General features: G+C 35.9%; 1 protein-coding gene across 7 annotated transcripts in view; it reads left to right on the forward strand.

The window, feature by feature from the left end:
* Positions 1–23,242, forward strand: part of LOC106875810 (rabphilin-3A) — a 289,512-nt gene that overhangs the window by 72,521 nt on the left and 193,749 nt on the right. For 2 of the 7 annotated variants that reach the window (XM_052970465.2, XM_052970470.2), the window contains exon 1: positions 20,359–20,516. The exons of 3 other annotated variants lie outside the window; for them this stretch is intronic. The gene's annotated coding sequence lies outside the window, so the exon portion shown is untranslated. Of the gene's footprint in view, positions 1–20,073; positions 20,517–23,242 lie in introns of those variants that run through there. 2 more of the 7 variants (XM_052970473.2, XM_052970481.2) reach the window with 2 other exon arrangements.

A 23,242-nucleotide genomic window follows, 5' to 3' on the forward strand; every position in this document is an offset into this window, starting at 1 on the left:
AAGATGAAGGAACCTGAAGCGTTCTCGCCCCTCCTCAATGGTTACGAGAAATTTATTTCTCCGAGCCGGAGGGGAGGTGCAGGCGTGGCAGTCCTCATCAAGAAAAACTTGGATTTACAGATACGTACTGTCTTTCTGGACCCAGAAGGTAGGCTGGTCGTCCTAGATGTGACACATGAAAGTAAGCAGTCCTTCAGGTTGGTAGCTGCCTATGCTCCTAACGGACAGGGGCAGTCGGATTTTTTCGGAACCTGGAGTACTTTCTATTGACGTCTAAAACCATAGTTTTGTTAGGGGACTTCAACACTATTCTCGATGCGCGAGTCCATAGTGTAGGCTCCACTGATAGGAAAGGAAATTCTTGCCTCAAGGGTCTACTAGAGAGCTTTAATCTAGTAGACCGTTACCGACTGGATGAGCCGAGCGTTCCACAGTGGACGTGGAGTAATAATGACAGCTCACTCAGATCGTACATAGAGAGAATATTTGTTAAGGAAAGAGATAAGAATAGTTTTAGCTGTCCACATTTTTGCATTGTGCCTTACTCGGATCACAAACTTGTGACGTGTGAGGTACATATGGATAAGTGTCATAGACAGCGACCCGGGTATTGGAAAATGAACAAGTCTATTTTGGCTTGTGAAGCTTTCCATACCCGGATTAAGGAGTTAGTGCAGAGGGCTTTATGTGGTAACATCATTAATAATAGATGGTGGCACGCCCTCAAGAGAGCCATACGACTTGAGTCCATTAGATTTAGTAATCAGCTAAGTTTAGAGAGGACTAGAATAGAGGGTGACTTAGTCAAGAGTCTAGATGAGGCAATGGAATCTGGCACCGCATCCAGAGTGACGGCAGCGAGAACGGTCTTGTACCGTCACCTCAATGCCAAACATGAAGGGTGCCGAGTCAGAGCTAAGTTACGCGCTGGGAAATGAGAAGGTATCAACGTAGCCAGATGGGCTCGCCATGTGGAGAGTCAGAAGGGCAAGAAGTCCTGCATTAAGTCTTTAACTGATGGGCAGGGATGCAGGATCTATGGACAGGAGGAGATGCAAAAGGCCCTTCACCAGCATTTTGCTTGGGTGTTCGGGGAGAGTGGTCCGCTTGAGCGCAGGGAGCCCTTAAGGGACTTCCTAGCTGGCGGGCCTCGACTCTCGGCATGTGAGGCTGAATGCTGTGAAGGCCTGATCACTCCCGCGGAGGTAAGAGAGGTGCTGGACGAGTGCTCTGGGGAAAAGTCTCCGGGACTGGATGGTCTGCCCTACGAGTTTTACCATTTAATGCCAGACTTGTTTGGGGAGATCCTGGCAGGCGTCTATGCAAACTGGCAGCAGAATGGGAGAATTCCCAGTTCTGTAAGCCGGGGAGTTGTGACGCTGATCCAGAAGGACCCAAGCAAGGGGGATAGCATTAGTAACATTAGGCCCATAACTCTACTTAACGTAGAGTTAAAGATTTTGGCCAAGGTGTTAGCTAAAAGGTTGACGGCTGTCGTGGAGAAGCTTGTCGGGGGTGGGGGGGCACAAACCTGTGCAATCCCAGGCAGGTCGATCCAGGACAATCTTCACCTTCTCCGCTACACCTTACACAGGGTTGGGAAATTAGCCAGCAAAGGAGGGGCAGTGTCCCTTGTCTCCGGTCCTGTATGTTTTGGCCCTGGAGCCATTGCTGCGGAGGCCGGAGAAGTTAGATGGCAACCCTAATGAGATTGGATGCGGTAAGTTTACTTCTGTGTATGCTGATGACGTCACTCTCATCGTGTCTAAGGAAGCACAACTACCTCGTATAGAAGATGCTCTCCGAAGATACGAAGCGGTGGCAGGAGCAAAAGTTAACAAGGACAAGTCCATCAGTCTGTGCTTCGGCACCTGGAGGAACAGGCCGTTATCGTCCAGTGTCGTTGGACACTGGACAGATGGTCCTGTTAAGTTGCTTGGAGTTTGGTTTGGTTCAGACTCACAGACAGAGAAGAATTGGAGCGAGGTAGTAAACAAGGTGGAGGCCATAGTATGGAGGTGGTCCGGAAGGCCTCTATCCTTGAAGGGTAGAGCGGAGGTGGTGCAGATGTTTATAGCATCTGTAATCACCTACCGCCTGTCTGCTGTGCCTTGCCCCGATTTTTGGCTAAACAAGCTGGTACAACTCCTCTTCTGCTTTTTGTGGAGGGGGGGAAAGCCACTTGTGAGGTGCTCCGTGTGCTGCCAGGAATCGCTAAAGGGTGGTTTGGGGATGCCCTGGCTAATGATGCGCAGACATGCGTTGCGGCTGAGACATCTCTGGTGCCACCTGGAGGGTGATAAGGTGTGGAGTCCGTTGGCGGAGGAGTTCTTGCCGCGACCGGCCTCGCTGGAAAGATTTAAACCCGGTCTCATTAAAAGACGTAATCTCACTTTATGGTAGAAGGAGTGCCGTCAGGCAATCTGGTCTATCCACAAGACAGGCAAGGCTGGCTGCAGGAATACCACCTCGGTATTCTACAGAGGGCTAGTGGAGGGGGAAAACGATGCTATCTTAGGAGGGGCTCTGGGGTTCGACGAGAACCAACTCGCCAACCTGTTTCGTAAGACCTTGAAGCCAGTGTACTTGGATAATTTCCAAAAATCTCTGACTTGGCAGTGTTACAGGAATGCTCTACCTGTTCGCGAAAAGTTATCCAGGCACGGTTTAGCAGTGCCACCGACATGTCCAAGATGCGAGCAGGACAGTGAAACTGTCCAGCACGCTCTTGTACATTGTCGGCAGCTCTCCGGCTTGATGATTTACATAGAACATGTGTTGTCGCATCTGGGACGAGTACAGCTGTCGGCTGAGTCTATGATAAAGATGATACCGCCAACTGGACTATCAAAGGAAGGTGAGGCTTGTTTTTTCTGTACGGTAGCAGTATTGAAAGAGTGTATATGGAGGACAAGAATGGAAGGTATCGTGACAGGGTCCTACATATCCGGCCCTGGATTGCTGTTCTACTTCAGATATCATCTGAAGAGCAAGATAGGGCTGGAAAAGAGAACCCTGTCAGCGAAAGTATATGAACGGAGATGGAAGGAAGTAGTGAAAAAGGTGGGTGTAAGTCACCCAAACTAATCATTGAGAAAATAAAAGGCAAGCTGCTGGGCCTTATAGGCTGCCGGGTTGAAAGACCCAATCTCCCTTTTTAATAGATTTACATGTGTGTAGGTGTATGTGTGGGTATGTATGTGTGTGTGTATGTATGTATGTATATATGTGTATATATGTATATATTTATATAGATATATATATGTGTGTGGGTATGTATGCATATGTATGTATATATGTGTATATATGTATATATTTATATAGATATATATATGTGTGTGGGTATGTATGCATATGTATGTCTGAATATTCAAAAGGAAATAAAAGTAAGTCAACGTTATAAGAATTTTAAATTGTAAATTTTATATAAAGACATCGTAAAAAATTTTTAAAACTCATAAGAACTCATACATTTTGTCTACCTGTTTGTATTGTTTTTGTATCAACCTGTGTGTATAGATCCATAGTGATCATAATAAAAATTTTACACACTTCCTGTTTTGACATCACACTTCCTGCTTAACACATAAACTTTCAGCCCCCTTTTTTTAAACACAACTCAACTTTTAATTCCATGCATCCTAATCTTTCTAACAATTATCTACGTGGATTACCATTGAACTTTAAAAGCTCAAAGACAATATAATGTATTGGTATATTTATTTTTTTATATATTATTTTTTTATATTTTATATTTTATTTTTTTGTAAAAAACATTTTCACTCTCCCTCTTCTTGAAAATTTGCCATGCAATGGAAGCTGGTTAGAAATCCTTTTTAATCTTCCTTATACACATTTATATTAAAATATGCTTTCAGTTTAGCATTCTGCCTTATTATTATTTTTTATTTTCCTATTATTTCTCCACTTGCGGTTAACACAACCCCACCATTTACTGACTTATATGTATATACATATGTATATGTACGTATATGTATAAGTATATATGTATATATATGTATATATGTATATATATGTATATATATGTATGTATATATGTATGTATATATATATATACTGTATATACTGTGCATATATATATATATATTTATGTATGTATATCTATGTATGTGTATGTATATATGTCGTGGTACATGTATATACTTTACTGAAGGCTTGGAATTCAAATTTAAGGATGAATAAGTCTTCTAAGTGAAAGAAAATTTCACTTGCAACTCCCAAAATTTTATTTATGTCATAATATGCTGTGGAAGTTTGCAAAACTACATCAGGCAGATGGATTATCACTACACAGAACACTGATGGTACATAAGCAACAGATAAATAATGAAAAAGAAAACAGGAAAATTCCATTAATTGGATATATAGCAACATGTGCTGGAATGAAATCACCAAAAATTTTTTAATATTTCCATATTACAAATGCTCAAACTCAACCACAGAAAAACAAAGAAAGACAATTTATTATGAAATATAAACCTTGCTTGAATGGTTGATATATAATTTCTTTGACTTAAGGGTAATTAAGATACACATGCATGAGTGCACACTTATATTCACATACTGTTTGGATATGTACAATATATTATTAAGTGATGTATGTGTGTGTGCAAGTAAATGTGTACTTTGTATATCTTATAAAATAAAGACTAATATTTATTAGTGGCAAAGTCAGTATTAATACCAAGAGGTAATATTTATCCTCACTTAAATATTGATGTTCTCTTAGCACAAACTCATAATATAATGAAGAAGATACTTCTACACAGAAAAATGTATACAGAATCTCTCTTGGAGAATTGACCAACATGTCTGGAAATTTCCAGACCGCTGCAACAACCAATACACCAAAGGTAACCCTGACTTTTTTCAGTTGTTTAAATTAGAAGCTTCATTTATACAAGAAAGTGAGGAAAAATGTTTTGGTTCTTGTGAATCACCCATGGGAATTTATGGACAGTTTTTCTGATTAGTGGACAGCCATGATAACCTCAATACCACACAAATGCTGACTATTTTCAGCTGAGTTTGGAGGTTTATTTGTGAAAGTGAAAAAGTAAGTAAATTTGTTTTGGTTCCTTTGAAGCATTGAGAAATTTGAAGGATCTTTCAAACAAGATATATCAATCATACCACTTTCTTTAGTAGTAAAGAGAAAAAGACATCATACACTTCATTAAACTGTTCCTAGTAACTCAGAGAGAACAGCATTGACTACACTATTAGTTTGAAAATTAGAGAAAAAAAGCAAAATTTATGTCACTAGATAACAAAGATGCAGTTTGTGCACTGCAGAAAGGGCTATTGTATTAAAATTTTGAAACCATAACTCTATGGTTTGTTAAATACATGACCATTTTCTTTCTTTCCCTGTCTACATCCCTATTTCTATATCTTTGCCTCTACATATATATCTCTCTTAACATCTACATTTTCCTTTACATGCTCTCTACCAATGTATGTATATCTCTCTATCTCTATTTGAGAGTCTCCCTATCTATGGTTTTCTCTTAATGTGTCTCTTATTCCCTACTAGGTCTTTACCTGTTGCAATGCTGCTGTTAAATATATTTGCTAATCATGCATATACCTTTTAATAGTAGATTGCTATGTAGTGAAAGTCTTGTTAGTTACTATGGTGACAACAGTCTCTCTCTCTCACTCTCTTTCTATCTTTCACTCTCTCTCTCTCTTTCTCTCACTATATTTTTCTCTCAACAAAAACTTTTTCTTCTCCCTTTCTAAAAATGCATTGTGATATATAATTTGATTCCTCCCCTCCTTTCCCTTCCTCTCATAGATGTTGTGATGGACAAACAGACAGAGATCCACTTCTCTTTTATAATATAAGATGTCTTTCTATTACACTTTGATTTTTTCTTTCTAATGTTCTTTTACCTACTATCTCTGTCTCTTATCCTCTCTTTTTCTCCTCCTTCTCTAGGGAATGGAGAAAGGAAGATAACTGTAAGGCAATATGGCCAGATTTTTTTGGTTGGAATATTAAAATTAGAATTGAATTTAAAAACATTGCTGCATTATGTATCACATTAAATGCCATACAAGCTTTCTCTATGAGGTGAATAATAATAATTTATATGGTTTTGTGGGTGTTCATTTTGTATTTTCTGAACAGAATATGGAGAAAGAGAGAAAGAGAGAGAGAGAAAGAGGGAGAGGGTGAGAGAGAGAGAGAGAGAGAGAGAGAGAGAGAGAGAGAGAGAGAGAGAGAGAGAGGCAGACAGAATACTCAAGGTTTTATATATTGATTTGTTTGGTAAGTTTTGTTTGAAACAATAAATTTCCTCAGTCTTTCAACATTTCAAGACAGTCTTAGTTTTATCTTGTGGATGAAACACTTTAAGTGTTGGTTGTTGCTGCCATTTTTATTATAAGAAAGACTCATGGGAATGATGTGTAACTGTTTCTCATTGGATGTTTAATTTTCCAACTTTGATGTTAGTTTTTCTTGTTGCTAAATAATTTGTCAATGTTTGTTTCTAGACAGCAGTATCTCTCTTTGATGAGATTTGTGTTATACCTTGCTATTAATACACGATCCATGATCATCTCCTATATTTCTAACACAAGCATCTGATAGTCTATATTTTACTACCTTTGTTTTATACTGTATGACATAATATGTTGCTTCTTGTTATAGAGCATGGCTAGCCAGTGTCATAGTTGCCTGTTGTAACATTTCTAGTGCATAACTATGAGATGATGTATATTGCACATTCTTGTTTGATATTAATTTCATTTTGATTTTTCCATATTTGACTTTTAGTTTTTCTCAGTACCATTCCAGATTATACAATTATTTCTTAACTGGTTGTTATTATTTAGATCTAGGGCACCGACCTTTAATTGAACAGACCTTTAACCAAAGGTATAATGCATCTAGGGCATACATTATCCAATGTATCCTGCTAATTTTAAGACAGTAGGGTGTGATTTGAGAGAAATTTAGTTGCTATTTCTTGAGATAATACAACAGCACACAAAACACTCTCATTTGCTTGTTCTTAACTGCTCAGTTGAGTTAGTTGTAACTATTCACCCACAATATCTTCTTCATATCCTTGTAGTTAAAAAAATTTTGATTTTACACTGTTAAGCCTAAACTTAGACAAAATAACGAAGAAACTTTATTGCAAAGGAAGTGGTTTGAGTACTAGTTCATCAAAAATGTTACCCGTCATGGAAAAGGAGAAATATTTATCTCTCATTCTCCCTACATATGTAATCAGAGCAGAGCATCCAAAGGTTTAGGCATTTATTCAACAATAACTGGACAAATTAATGCAATTAGAATTGCATTGGGCTTATACACCCAAAAGCAACATTAAATAATAAGTAGGATTGATAAGGATTAATTAGGTATTATAATTATATTTTAACTGGTATGTTATTTGTTTTTTCCAGTGTCATGTTTTTCCATATATGCATCTCTCTTTTCTAGAATTGAACAAATGAATAGCTATTTTACAGTTTCATATCTTTTGTCCATGTTCCAGAAAAATGTTTAATCCTGAAAATGTGATAATTCAGTAATTTATCAATCAAAAGATACCCATCTGTCCACTTTGTGGAATCTTCTTATCTACCACTTTTCAGCCAGTGTGGCTCCATATGCAGTTCTCTTACAAAGAAATCTTTCTCATCTGCTACCCATTTTGTATTCAATCACATATTGTATTTAGTCAGCAAAATTTTCCTTTACATTCCACTAAAACATTCCTTTACATTCCACCAATCTTGCCACCTCTTGTCACTCCAAACCAACAAAACCATTAATTTTTACAGTATTGCTTGTATTACACTCAGACAATATACTCCAGACCTCAGAGCCAGCGCCCATCTTCAGGATTATATATTAATCTTTGGAAATATATTACAGTTAGTTTGATCTCTAAAAAAAGAAATTTCTTTTAACTCTTCCCACTATTAACTTTAATAGCCATATTATCCGAGATCAATGCTTTGAGACAGTATTTATCCTCAGTGCTCATTAGTACAGCTTCCTTAATACCAGATCTAGCTGAAACCTATTCTCTAACACTCACTAGTGGTCTTTCATCCTTGACAAATTCATGGAAAATCATTGCTGCAATTGATATCAGAAAGGCTAATGAATGGGTAAGGCATGAAAATTTCCCAGCTAAACTACCTGCCTATGAATTCAGCTGACTTTAGTCTCTTGAATTAGAAGCTTCCTGTTAGACTATACCATTACAGCTGGTGTAGATGGGGCTCTATCTAATCTACACTCCATAAACTCTGTTGTCCCCCAATGTGTGTTTCTTCCAATACTTCAACAAATTATTTGCCATCAATTCCCTTGGTGATAATATCATTCAACTCTCCTCCTCAACCTTCTGCATATAGAACGATTACGTCCTTTACACATAATCCTGTCACTACATCCATGAACAGAAACCTCAAACATTCTCCAGTGGAGACAATAATTTTGTTTCTCCAACTGCACAAAAGTACAGACACTCAGTGCAGAGATCAAGTGAACAGTCTTCCACCTCATCTTGGTAAACACAACTAAAACCCTCAAATCCACTATAAATGCTACACTTTACAGTTACTTATGGTCTCCCTTTGTAATTTCATTTCATCCCATAGCAAACAATGTAACATAAAGACTATCCTTTTCTTCAAAGCCAGAAAATATTTCAGCAGAAATCACTACTGACTCTCTACAAAGCCCAAATGAAATTCACTATGGAATACTGTTTCTATCTGCAATGGCATATACTAAACACATGCATTCTAGACTGTATCCAAAACACAACCAATTGATTGATTGACAAGAACTATCTCGCCGACACACTCAATGCACTGTCTCTTCACTTTGTCTCTTCCATTACTACCACAACAATCTATGCTCCTCAAAACTTGTTAGTACTATGCCACCTCTATTCAAGTCCTCCTCTGATTATTTAGTGTCTCCCTTTCCATTTCTTGCATTAATTACTAATCCCATTCTTTGTTCTCCAGGGTGCTAACTTTCTAGAATTTCCTACATTTTCTTTCAGCCATTAATTTGAAGCTTTTCAAACTGAACATAGACCACACAAATCTGACCAGTCATAGGAGGCCTAAGAAGATCATGGGTACTGTGCCTTCTTCCTGACCCAAAATATATATAAGAAAAATCACATGTCAATCAGATTCCAACAGCTATGTTAGCAATTGTCTCACTTTTTATTAGATCATTAGAAACTCTTCTAAAGTGTTGAGCTGGCAGAAACGTTAGTGCGCTGGGCAAAATGCTTAGCGGTATTTCGTCTGTCTTTGCGTTCATTGTTCAAATTCCGCCAAGGTCGACTTTGCCTTTCATCCTTTCAGAGTCGATAAATTAAGTACCAGCTGCATACTGGGGTCGATCTAATCGACTGGCTCCCTCCCCCAAAATTTTAGGCCTTGTGCCTAGAGTAGAAAAGATTATTAGAAACTCTTCTGACTGGAGATAGTTAACTGATAGATTTACTTGAATCTAGATGTTAACAATCTGTATTCTAAGCAATTTTCGCATTTTCTAATGATTCTGGCTGCTTTAGTATCATTTTTCCAAACACTTAACAGCCATTTTACAGTGATTGTAATGCAATCAGTTTTTCTATAGATGGATGTGGAAGTGCCATTATCTATGGATTAAATTTCACAACTGGTTCAATGGCAATTTTCTGTCTTTCATTTTTTCTATCACTTAGATTGAATTTCAGTTTTATTTGTTTTACTTGTTTTACTATATAGTCTTTTCTTTTCATTTTTTATTTTTCCAAATTATGTTTAACAACGACTTATTTTACTTGACTATCAGCTACAGTTCAAAGCCTATGTAACCCTATATTGTCATTATATTAATTATCATCATTATCATCTTCCTCACTATCCCACCTTCTACAGTGTCTACAGTGTTTTGTTATATATATATATCTGTTTGAGCAGTGAGATTTGCCATCTCCTTCAGTAATGTCTAGAAATACAATTTATATTGGTGTTGTTGCTAAGTCCTAGATCATAAATCAAAAGAATTTTTTTTGTACATCTCGGTAAGCATTATCTAATAATGTGGGCCTTCTTAATAAAAATAGTAGGGAGTGAGTTGAGGAAAATTTGGCTATCAAGTGCTGTATAGAAATTAATACAGTCACTTGTATGCAAAGTAAGTAAATGTATAGACTTCCATTTATGACTTGTCTGGATCTGGGAACAATTGTACTGCTGTGTGTATACATTTGGAAGATGAATGTTGTATCTGATGTGTTTTGATGTTGCAGATCAAAATTTACTTTCAAAATTTCTTCCACTTTCCTCAATTGTAACAGTTACAAACATAACGGTTGTGACCTAGATCATCATCATCATCGTTTAACGTCCGCTTTCTATGCTAGCATGGGTTGGACGATTTGACTGAGGACTGGTGAAACCGGATGGCAACACCAGGCTCCAATCTAAATTTGGCAGAGTTTCTACAGCTGGATGCCCTTCCTAACGCCAAGATGAGGTTGTATAATTCTGAAGCAGTCCTAAAGAAAATATCTTTTATCTTTTACTTGTTTCAGTCATTGGACCATTGGTCATGGTAAGCATGAGAGAGGTAAAAAATGAGATAGGTGTGATACATGGTTTACTAATTGAGAGGTTAGAAATGACAGAGAGAAGATAAAATGCACTACAGCAGTAGACTTGTGGTCAGTAAAAATGTGTCAATCAGTTAGATGGCCTTCTTTAAATGCACTGTAAAAAGTTTGTGTCTTGTAAGGATCATCAGCTGTTTCAAGCTGAAGTATTTTCTGGTTTTGAATGAAAAATAATGTTTGGGATGAAGCAAAAGAAACAAAAGCCAGAACTCAAGGAAACTAGTGATGATTTGCATCAACAAAAATCAGTTGATAGAATTTGTAAAATAAGGTAAATATGTGCTATGGGGAGAGGTAAGGTCTGAGGTTTCAAGGCCCAGTTTGAAGAAGCAGTCTTGGCTATGTTATAGATGCTGGTTACTAACATACATTATGTAGTAAATCAGAAAATTGAATGAATTAAAACAACACCTCTAAAATTACACCGACTTTCTAAATGACTAATTCCTATGAATATATATATATATATATATATATATATATATATATATATATATATATATGTATAGCAAAAGGTCACAATGCTATAGCTTTACTATTAAGTTTTTATGCAACAGGTGTTTGGATATTTTTCTCTTATATTCATGTTATAGTTATGTTGTTGTCACTATGAAATGCTGTCAGAGATCATTAAACATAACATTTGTAACCAATTTAAGGATTTTAATTATGTGTTGATCACATGTAGAGTGTGATGCTGTAAAGCTTCATTGATATGAGTAGTGTCTGTTTTGGTGTGTTGTTGAATGAGATTAGGTTGACATGAACCCATCTGAGAATGTTTTCAAAGCTTCTTTTCTAAGACAAATGATTAATGTGTCTCGGTTGTGTGAAGCATGATATGATACCTGTGCAGGATATGTTTGAGAGAAGTGTAGTATCATCTGAAAAGGAGTATGTGTGTTGTCACAGGTGGCAGTGAGAAGGTCAGTGATGTGCAGAAGGGATGGTGTGGAAAACATAAACTCTGAGAAATACCTGATTTCACAGAATGGAGGTTGGAGAAATCCCATATTGGCACATGTTGCAAAGGAGCAGTCTTCACAGCAATCTTCCAAATAAAAATGCATCATGTAGCTTTCACTGCTTTTCTTCATTCTAATCAAAATCTCTCTCACTACTATTTCCACTACCATCAAAACTATCACTGTCACTATTACCATTGAAATCATTAATACAAATACTAAAACTATATACAATCGTTATTGTCTTTGTCCTCATAAATACAATGGCTATCATTATTATCACCATAATTAGCTGCATCCTTCTCATAAACATCCCCATCACATTGATAATGATTACATCTGTGAGATTCTGTGAAATTATAAACCATGTAATAAAAGCACTTTCACACTAGAGATACGGCAAACAATAATTTCGCTGCTATTTTACTTGGAGTGCATTGGAGAAATTTAATTTCTTCTTCCAGATATATTTTCTTGTTCTTTCAATTTATCTGGACAGTTCAACCAGTTTACAACGGAATGAAATGTGTTTCTTTGCACATCAGAATTGGTTTAAGCATGAATCAATTGAATAGGATGGAATAAATACTATAAAGGAGAATAAATGAGGTATGTATTAATTTGAGAAATAGAGTAGGTATGATATCAACTATATTAAATGAATTAAGCACTAGAATGGCTTAGTTAGGCATTAGAGTTAGTTTAAACAAAAGCAATCATGTATTTGGACAAGAAAGAAAGAATGGGAAGGAGGAAAGAGGGAAAACAAAACTTAATAAAGAAGACATTGAATTTACATTTTCTTGTATTTGGTATTTTACAATGGTGGACTTGCATTGTTGTTAAAGTGCTGCTTTAACTCACATGATCACATATTGAAGCTTTATTATAATAATCATTGTGTGTGTGTGTGTGTGTGTGTGTGTGTGTGTGTGTGTGTGTGCGTGTGAGTATTTTACTTGCCGCAATAAACCTACTTGGAAAATAGATATAAAGCATGTCATAATTCAATATTTAGTGTATGTCATAATTCAATATTTAATGTTAAGGAGGACATCTTATAGTAAAAATCTTATACAACAAAAGTTCATAGAAATACCTAAATTTCATCTAGCCAACTCAACGTTGGTCTAAGTCAGTGGTTCTCAAACTGTGCGCTGCGGCACACTGGTGCGCTGCGGCACACTGGTGCGCTGCAGCACACTGGTGCGCTGCAAGATGTAACTAGGTGCGCCTTGAAAAAGAAAGATTTCATTTCAAAATATGAAAAATACAAACCAAAATTCTCTAGTAAGTTAATATATAAATGTCAAATTGGCAAAAAAACTAAACACTAATTTCGCAACTAAGAATGAGAGGTGATTGTGTCATTCAATTCATTTAGGCTAATTATGATATGATACTGTAATTCGATTTTGAATCTGAAATTTCATAAGGATAAGAATTAAATTAGCATCAATCTATCGTCAAAATTGACATCTTATGAACACATTCAGTGCACGACTATGTTTCAGTTTATTTCAGTCATAGCCTCAGCAGTTTTCATTTCAATAATAAACTATTGAACTAAAATATACGATGTTGAACTAAATCTTTTAGTACATCCTCCAGTATTGTGGCTGTATTTCAATTTTTTTCATTCATACAGTGACAAGCATTTTCATCTTTTTTCAATTAGTTTTGAAAGACTTCTCAAAAGTGTCTGATAATATGTGATACGCTGCCACTTTTCACAGCTCACTGGTCACTTGTTGCAGTCTCAGTTTGACTCTGTTAGTCATCTATGCTCTTTGTGCAAGACAATTCATATTAACAGACTAAATTATCCATAAAATGGAAAAGTTTATTAAGAGGAAACATAACTGTGATGATTATGAATCTGAAAGTGAACGTTGATCAAAAGCAACTAAGTGTAGTGATAATAATGCGAAAGCTCAACCCAGTCATAAATATTGCAATAGCTATTTAAAGTTTGGATTTCATTGGACTGGCAATGAGGATCAACCTCTTCCACTGTGGTAAAAGATGTCTAATGAAGGCATGTTGCCCAGCAAGTTGAAAAGACATTTTACTACTAAACACTCACATCTTCAATGTAAAGATCTGAATTATTTCCAAAGACTGCTAGAACAGCAATCTAAACAAAGAAATTATTTTGAAAAAAGGATGAATGCTTCTGAAAAGGCTCAAGTCGCATCTATTGAGATAGCCGAAATGATTGTACTACAAATGAAATTGCATATTTTAGTTTAGTTGATTATCTTACCTGCTTGAAGAAAGATGGTTAAAACCATGTTAGATGATGAAGCCGAGCAAGAAATAAGCAAGATTCTGCTCTCAAATAATACAATCCATAGGCAAATTATGGATTTATCTGCTGATATAGAGGAAAATGTACAGAACAAATTTCAGGACTCAGAATTTACTCTACAGGTTGGCGAATCAACTGACATTAGTAACAAAGCACAATTAATTACATTTATATGCTTTATTGATGGTAACATCATCATCATCATCATCATCGTTTAACATCCGCTTTCCATGCTAGCATGGGTTGGACGATTTGACTGAGGACTGGTGAACTGGATGGCTACACCAGGCTCCAATCTGATTTGGCAGAGTTTCTACAGCTGGATGCCCTTCCTAATGCCAACCACTCCGAGAGTGTAGTGGGTGCTTTTACGTGCCTCCGATACGAAGGCCAGTCAGGTGGTACTGGCAATGGCCACGCTCAAAATGGTGTATTTTACGTGCCACCTGCACAGGAGCCAGTCCAGTGGCACTGGCACGATCTCGCTTGAATGTCTTTACACGTGCCACTGGCACAAGTGCCAGGAAGGTGACGCTGGGCACCAAATCATAAATCAGTTCTGTTGTTGCGAAGAAATGCCACTCACTTCAAGAGGTCAAGATATTTTTGACATTTTATCTGCCTACCTTGTAAAACGGAATTTATCCCGGAATTCATGTGTTGGAATATGTACCTATGGGGAACCATCTATGATAGGCTCTATTAAAGGTTTTGTATTGCTCATGCAACAGCAAAATCCTAATGTTATATGTTCTCATTGCTTTCTACATAGGGAGGTACTAGTTTCAAAAACAATACCAGTTGAGTTAAAACAAGTATTATACAAAGTTGTTGAAATGGTTAATTATATTCAAAGAAGGTCATTGAAGTATTGTTTATTTGAACAAATTTGTGTTGATATGGATTCCCAGCACAAGCACTTACTTTTACACACAAAAGTCAAACAGCTTTCAAAAGGTAAGGTGCTACATTGCATATATGAACTCCAGAAGGAATTGCATACATTTTTAAAGAAAAACATGAACACTTAGAATGTTTACAATGTGAATTTTGGGGTTCCAAGTTGGAATATTTAACAGAGATATTTGCACAACTTAATAGTGTCAACACAAGTATGCAAGGTAGAGATGAAAACTTTCTCACTTTGACAGATCAGCTGGTTTCATTTAAAATGAAAGTTGTAATTTGGAAAAATAGAGTTGAAGGTGGTAACTTGGAAATGTTTCCCTTAATACGTAAAAGGTGCATAAAAAAATGACTCCTATTGTATTTGAACATTTGACAAATCTGGAAGAAAAAAATAAACTTTTATTTTCTGTCATTGAACACAGAAGAGTATGATTGGGTTCAGAATCCCTTCATAAAAATTCCATCTAATATTGATCTGAAAATATGTGAAGAAGAGGAATTGGCATTTATGTCCAGTGATCACAGACTTAAAATCAAGTATGCTGAGTTACCTATTGATACATTTTGGAATACTATTATAGGAGAATACCCCCTCAGTAGTAAAAAAAAAAGCTCCATCTATTTTGATGCAGTTTTCCACATCGTATTTATGTGAGTTGGGATTTTCAATCCTCAATAACATCAAATCCAAAAAAGAAAGAGGCTCTGTTGCATCAAAGAAACAATGAGGATTTGTCTTTCTCAAATACATCCCAATATTGAAAACATTTCCAAAAAACATCAAGCACATGTTTCTCATGGGTAACTTTGCTTCAAATATTGAATAAAGAGTGAGTACATGCAATTTTTCTGTATCTTTAATTATCTGTATATCACTTTATAGTTTATGTAGAAAAGCTCTTTTGAATAAATTTTAGAATTTATGTACAAAGTGTGCCAAAATATTTTAACTTCTTGTAAGGTGTGCCGTGAGTAAAAAAAGTTTGGGAACCACTGGTCTGAGCTAAATAACTAAATGTCTTTTCAGCCAGTGTGTATTTCTGGTTTTATGACATTCTCTAGATGAAATCTAAACCTAATTTGGATTAAATCTTAGTCTGTTACAAGTAACATTCCCAGATGATCTACTATCAGCTCCTGACAGCTAGGAGAACTATAGAATAAAGTTTATTGTCCGGAAAAACAATAAAATGCTACAACTAGATTTGAACTCATGGCATAGTTGTCAAATACCTTGTCTACTCAGTTATTTTATCATTATATATTAGAACAGTTGAATAAGTCTGTAAATTTAATCATTCACAAGACTGAAAGAAGCCCATCATATATATATATATATATATATATATATGATGGGCTTCTTTCAGTCTCCGTCTACCAAATCCAGTTACAAGGATTTGGTCTGCCCAAAGCTATAGTAGAAGACACTTGCCCAAGGTGCCACACTGTGGGACTGAACCTGAACCATGTGGTTGGGAAGCAAGCTTCTTACCACACAGCCATGCATGATTAATTCAAAACAATGTGAATAAAGGACCATTACATTTGACAGAGTTATATGAATGTTAAAGGGCTAAAGTGGAGTACTAATCGTGAATATGTGACTTTGACTCATGTGTTTGGTCATGGAGTTTACATCTTAATCTGCAATGCTAGTAGTGGTTAGTCATGAAGTCCCTAACATTTATGGTAAGATCTCACATATGTAATACAGGGATTGCAAAATCTTCAATTAACTATGCAATTAGTAGAACAAAAACTTCCTCCATAGATACATAGAATAAAGAATGCTACCTCAAGACATCCCTCCCCCATTATATTTATAATAAGCATCATGTTCTCTCTATTTCCATAAATATTGAACACACTTAGTCTTGCCAACTAAGGAAAATATATTTCATTGAGAAAGTCTAAAACTGAAATACATCTATTATTTTCACTATTTGGTTTTAAAAGTCAGATCTATATAAGCATGGCTGTGTGATTAAGAAGTTTGCTTCTCAGCCATGTGTTTTTGGGTTCAGTCTCACTGCGCAGCATCATATATAAGTATCTTCTACTAGCCCTGGGCCATCAAAGCCTTGTGAGTGGATTTGGTAAACAGAAACTGAAAGAAATTCTATGATGTGTATGTGTATATATATATGTATATATATATATATCATGCTCACTCGCCGTGAAGTTTCTCTCAGGTGGTCTACCTTATCTTGCATGTCTTCCAGGTGATGTGACAGTTACTCAAATTTATCCCCATTGCATATATAATCATCATCATCATCATTTAATGTCCGTTGTCCATGCTGGCATAGATTGGACAGTTCGACCAGAGCTGGCAGGCTGGGGAGCTGCACCAGATTCCAGTCTGATTTGGCATGATTTCTATGGCTGGATGCCCTTCCTAATGCCAACCACTTCACAGAGTGTGCTGGGTGCTTTTATGTGGCACCGCATGGGGCACTTTTACATGGTACTGCACGGGTGCTTTTATGTGTGTGGCAGGGTGAATGTTTGTGTCTCTTTGTTTTGACATCTTGTAATAAACAAATGTCCTCATTATACAAGTGAAATCTCTCGTTTTCAGTCTTTTATGAAAAGATGTCCAGCCATAGGGCAATATTACTTTGCTTAGATACAGGTGAAAGTTGACAACAGGAAGAGTATCAAGCAGTAGAAGGCCATTTTTGGGAGAGCTCAGTCAATTGAATTAATTCCAATATATGACTGTTACTTATTTTATTGAGCCTTGTTAGAGGAAAGGCAAACATGACCCTAGCAAGATTTAATGGGACTTGCTTGCAGCTGCTTGCTTCATGCTCTTGCTTGGTGAGGCTGAGGTCATCCCAGGTTAGTGGTCTCAGAGACATCATCATGTATAGAGCCTACCAGATCCACCAGTGCTCTCCATCATCGGCAGCCTCAGGTGATGTTGAGTCTCTGGAAATCTTCCCCAATCACACCCAGTCATCTGGGATTTGAATATCACAAATATCACTGGAGTACTGACTGTGCTGACTACTGCCCTCAATTTATTGAATATTTTTCTGAAAGGATGCTTTTTTTGTTTTTGTAGGTAATAAACTGAGTAATATCTCAGCTTATAGAAAAAGTTTTCTTCTGGGTAATAGATATTCACATTAGGTTAGGGATGTAAACAGTAAGTTTCTTTTGAGTGGGTTATTAATTGTGATAATAAAAAGTGTCTTATAGTTGATAAAGAGTATTGATTACTAAATTGATTTTAAATTTTGGCATGAGGCCAGCAATTTCAGGGGAGGAGATAAGTCAATTACATCAACCCCAGTGTTTAACTGGTACTTATTTCATTCACCTTGAAAGGATGAAAGGCAAAGTTAACCACAGCCGAATTTGAACTTGGAATGTAGAGATGGACAAAATGCCATTTAGCATTTTGCCCAGTGCAGTAACAAATTCTGGCTGCTCGCTGCCTAAATATCGGTTACTATATTAAAGGGTATTAGTGGCAAGTAAGATGATAGGAGATGGTAGTTCTAACCTGTGTGTAAATAAATGATTTGATCAATTTCAGGTGATATAAGTGTTAAATTTATTTATTGTGGATAGTGGGAAAATTTATTGTGAATAATTTAGCAAAACACATTTTGGGGCTACAGATATAGCCACAGACTAATTTTTAACCAGCATTGAGGTTTACCTTTAGGTTAAATATACACACTCGGGTGCTTTACTGGTTCAGCTTCTGTAAGGGAAATAAGTGACACATTTTCTAGTGGAGAATGGTAAAGTGTTTTGTAGTTGTTAAAACAGATAACTGGCTAGTTGTTTCAGGGTGGGTTCAAAACTTAAATCATCATTGTTGTCATCATCATCATTGTTTTATATCAGTTTTTCCATGCTTGCATAGGCTGGATAGGTTCTTTCCAACATAGTGTCTCACTATTTGTTGTGTTTTCTTTGTCATCTACTTCTTAAAGTTAGACATCCTGAGGTAAGCTTTTATCACTTCTGCCCATGTCTTCCTTAGTTTTCCCCTTTTACAATTTCCTTTGACATGGATATCCTGGCATTTCTTTACCCATCTGTTGTCCTCCATATGCATCACATGTTTGTATGAATGCAGTCCTTGTTCTTGCACACGCCAACCAATTCCTGTTATATCTAATCTAAATGTAAATGATAAAATATTTTATGACTAGTGATAATCTCAGGTGTTTTAAATCTTACTTTAGCATGATGACAGTTGAAGTGCTAGCAGTAATAACAAACAGGAATGGAATAAAGTCACATTATTTTCTGGTAGTTAAAACAGATGAGGTTGGTAATGGAGCACTAGATGCTTCTTGCTATCTTTACAGTATTGCTTTTTCACAGCTTTGAGTTTAGATTTGATTAGATACTAACTTTTCTCCTTCTAGTTTTGACAAAATACATACATACCAGTAGTGTACAAGGGTTAAATCAGTTGATGATCACCTGTGTCTGTTTAATGAAGCTGTTTTAAGAGTTTAACAATGATAGAAGAAAAGTAAGAAAATCTTTTAGAAAGTTAGTAAGCATATTTAAATGGAAATGTAATTAAGAAAACTAATGCACTTCATTGGTTAGAAGAGAGCCCTTCAAGTAACTTACATAGTGTTGTTTGGCAGCAAAAAAACAAAACAAAAATAGTAAATGCGATTACTAGAAGAGGGAGTTAAGAAATCACAACTACTACTGAAATTTTAATTGCACGAATATAGTTATATTATTAACTAAACTTGAACAGTTTACCTCCGAATGCTCACTAAATGAAAGGAAGCATTTTATCAAAGCAGATCCCATATTTTCAATGTGTATGGTAAATGATATATTTTTCAAATGTTCTGTCTATCTCTGTGATATGTTGTGCAGTTACTGCAATAGTTATTCCTGTTAGTAATATTACTGTTGCTTCAGTCAGCTTTAATGATCAGCAAGATTACCCCCAACCCCTTCTTTCTTTTTTTGTTTTTCTAATTTTTTCTTATAATATTTTTTTTGTTTCTTTGTTTTTTCTATTAGCATCATTAGTATTTCTACCGTGTGCGCATGTTTAATAAAATGGGACTTGCTACTGTTGCTATTACTATTACTACTGTCATGTGCATCTTTTATTCCCACAACCACCCTGCTGTCACCGCCTGTTCCTTGTTTCTCTCTCTCTCTCTCTCTCTCTCTCTCTCTCTTCAATTCTTTTTCTCTCTTCAACTCTCTCTCTATCATAGCTGCCACTTGTTCTGTATTGATTTTAGCAAATGTGTCCATAGCAACAGTATGGAATCAGTACATTACAACACACAACAGTTGATTGAGCCATAATAGAGATGACTAGATGGGGATATATTTAGCCGATTCCTTCTTTAATATCTTGCGTCAACAACCAGCTGTAAACACGGCAGCACATTCAACGGTGGATCGTTTCTTACAGAAGGCAGAGAAAGAACAACGACAACATACTCAGTAAAAACAAAAGAAGGATTAAAACACTGTTTACACCCAACAAAATGAAGTATTTCTACTTTACTACTAGCTACCTATGATTTGTATCTTCCACTGAATTCCTTATTTTAAAATTATTTTTTTATTGATTCCAACAACATCTCTATGTAGTCACTTAGATTTAAAATTTAACAGCCGTTACATACCTGTTGATAGGTGAGTTTCTAACTATTTTTCTTTTAATTGTCTTGAGAATTTAAATGTTTTCATTTATGTTGATGGAGATAACTTTTTATTTGCTATTTAAAAAAAAAAAATGTATTAAGTAATTCACTCAATTTATAATTGTGGAAACTGACTTTAGAAAATATTTTATTACACATCTACTTGTTGAATTTTATGCAATTCACACATTTATTTCATGAAATGTTTGAATTTTATTTAAATGGTGAGCTACCAACAGGATGCAGTGATGATAATTCTCTTAGATGGAGAATTCAAATTTAATTCTTAACATGCGAGTTTAGATTACAATCTTAGAAACCTATGACTCACTTTCTTTTCCCTATTCGTTCCCTCTCTCCTTTATTCACCCTTTCCCTTTCACACAAACATCTCTCTCTCACACACGGCTCTCTACTTTTCTCACTGTTTTTCTTTCTCTTTCTGCCACTGTCTCTCTCTTTCTCTCTCTCACACACATACACTGCTCTTTTTCTCTCTCTCACACACACACACTGCTCTCTCTCTCACACACACACTGCTCTCTCTCTCTCTCACACACACACTACTGTCTCTCTCTCTCTTTCTCACACACACAATGCTTTCTCTCTCTCTCTCTCTCTCACACACACACAAACACACACACTGCTCTCTCTCTCTCTCATCCACACACACTGCTGTCTCTCTCTCTCTCTCTCTCTCTCTCACACACACACATACTGCTATCTCTCTCTCACATGCTCTTCTCTTTCCTTCTTTCTTTCTTTCACACACATACAACTCTCTCTCACCACACAACATAACATATTCAGGGTCCAAGCTACAAATGTAATAATTTTAATCATATACATGTAGTCGTACCTTTAAATATATTTTGATTTATATACCTATCTTTCTGTGTATTTATGTATACATTGCCTAAGTGTCAAGTACACACATATGTACATCCACCCACATATATACACACCCACACTTGCTTTTGCTTCTCTATTTTAACTCCTCCCATCAACTATATTATCATCCCCACCTCCGTATTACTTCTCTACCAATCAACTTTGACATGACTGCACAGTTATCCTCACCTACTTATCAACTCTCCACCAATCAACTCTTATTCTTACTTCATACCAGTATACTCATAACTATTGAAGAGTATTTATATAATTTATTCTTTAGTTGAATATCGCAAACTATTGTGAATGTTTACTCGATAATGCACCATATTCTTTAATAATCTCCTTCTGAAGATGGCCACAGGTGCAGCTGAAAGTTTGAAATTACATATTTCATTTCCTATGTCTTTCTCTTAATTAACATGCAGTTACTTATGAATATGTAAAACTCGGTATAACTTAAAAATGCATACATTTGCATGAGTGTGGGGAGTGGGTAGGGTATGTTGGACATTCATTGTTGTGAAACAAGGAAGACTATTCCATCAAATAATACATTAATGATTATGATGTTGAGTTGATGCATCTGTTTGGAGTTCATTTTATTTGCATTCCCTAGTTTATATACACACATACACACACACACACACACACACACACACACACACACATATGCAAATATATTGTTTTTGGAACATTGAATCTCAAAGTGTATAGAGCTATAAATAACAGTATATAAATATTGGTTTTTTTGGTAGCCCTCAACTTTTTCTATCCACAGAGTATTTTTCAACCCAATATTTATGTTACTATCTATTGCTTTATGTGCTTCAAGATCCGCTGTCCTAAAAACAGAATTATTTTACCTTCTCTTGAAAGTTTATAAATTCATATGACATCAACTATATATATATATATATATATATATATAAAGAATAAAAAGTTTTGAATAGTACAACAATCCACTATAATACAAAAAATGGACTATATACCTGTTGTAATTTAGTTATCTATAGTCCAATGATATTTCGGAATACAATTCCTTCTTCAGATATTCTTAGATGGAGTTGCTGCTATAATCTTTTTTCAGAAGCGTCTCAGTACTGAGACGCTTCCAAAAAAAGAAAACAGATTATAGCAGCGACTCCATCTAAGAATATTTGAAGAAGGAATTGTATTCTGAAATATCATCGGACTATAGATAACTAAATTACAACAGGTATATAGTCCATTTTTTATATTATAGTGGATTGTTGTACCATTCAAAACTTCTTTACAAATAATACACAATGCTTCAAGCAAACTACAATATTCTCCTATGTAATATACACACACACACACACACACACACACACACACACACAAACATAAATATTTATGTATGTGTGTGTGTGTATATATATGCACACGTGTGTGTGTGTATAATATATATATATATATATATATATATATATATATAGGCACAGGTGGCTGTGTGCTAAGAAGCTTGCTCCTCAACGACATGGTTCCAGTGTGGCACCTTGGACAAGTGTCTTCTACTATAACCTCAGGCTATAAACAAAAGCTGAAAGAAGCCTGTCATATACATACATATATATTTGTGTGTGTTTGTGTGTGGTAATTATTATTATATCAATAATCAATAAATTACATAAGGATTCCTCATATTGGTACAAAGCCACCAATTTGTTTGGTAGTAGGAATAATCAACTGAATGAACCCCATTATATTTATTACTTTATTGTCCCCAGAGGAATGAAAGAGAAAGTTAAAATCCTTGAAGTTTGGACTTAGAGCACGAAATGTTATGAATAAAAACTGCAAACC

This window comes from Octopus bimaculoides, chromosome 1 (assembly GCF_046866305.1).
Source record: "Octopus bimaculoides isolate indiv1 chromosome 1, ASM4686630v1, whole genome shotgun sequence".
In the NCBI taxonomy this organism is placed as follows: domain Eukaryota; kingdom Metazoa; phylum Mollusca; class Cephalopoda; order Octopoda; family Octopodidae; genus Octopus; species Octopus bimaculoides.